Raw genomic sequence first — 690 nt, 5'->3', positions numbered from 1 at the left:
CAAAGGCCCGCTCCCTTGGAGGTGAAGGGTAAACGCCCAGGGCGATCTTGCGACACTTCGAGGAACAGATTGGGGCTTGTTCTAAGGCCGCGGTTAGTTACGGCCAGCTCTGGTGGAAGGGTTTAACTCGGAATGTCCCCCGCTAGGAAAGAGGAAACATTAGCTTTGCTCAAGTAGATGGGAAAAAGTCTGCTGAAGACTAAGGAAAAAGCTCCCCAGGCATCCTTTTAGAGTTTTTAGAACCTTCAGGAAATTCCTAAATCTGCATTTGAATGCCCCTCTTCTGGGTCTGCAACTGCTTAGAGGGCTAAAGCACTAGATATCCCAAAAGGAATGTAGTTAGAGCCGCCGGTCTACTTTCTCCTGAAATCTACACTAAGTTCTGGGGAAGGAGAAAAGTTTCCTCCGCGAACTCTTTGTGCACAGTTTAAAACTCCGGAGCCTCCCGAGACCCGGTACGAGGCCAAAGCTCCCCTCCACTCCACCCCCCCACACACCCCAACCCCAATCCGCTGGACAAAAGGCAGCTGAGCAGCCCCTCGCAGTTTCTGAGACCTTAACTCCGCCCCAGGGGGCCCGCAAACTGAAAAACCCAGTCGAACAACTACAAATTCCCTAAGAGAAAGGAAGCCCCGCTCCGGGACTCCGCTTAGCGCTCTGTCCGCGCGTCCTAGACCAGGGCAAGGATCC

At 53.3% G+C, this 690-nt stretch overlaps 1 protein-coding gene across 1 annotated transcript in view; it reads right to left on the bottom strand.

The window, feature by feature from the left end:
• The window catches only part of Fat1 (FAT atypical cadherin 1), a 118,880-nt gene that overhangs the window by 115,593 nt on the left and 2,597 nt on the right, over nucleotides 1–690 (bottom strand). The window lies entirely within an intron of this gene.

Source organism: Fukomys damarensis, unplaced genomic scaffold (genome assembly GCF_012274545.1).
Source record: "Fukomys damarensis isolate Sample0158 unplaced genomic scaffold, DMR_v1.0_HiC HiC_scaffold_18, whole genome shotgun sequence".
NCBI lineage: Eukaryota > Metazoa > Chordata > Mammalia > Rodentia > Bathyergidae > Fukomys > Fukomys damarensis.
Note: the sequence above shows the minus strand (reverse complement) of the source record. Positions and strands in the feature narration are given on the sequence as shown.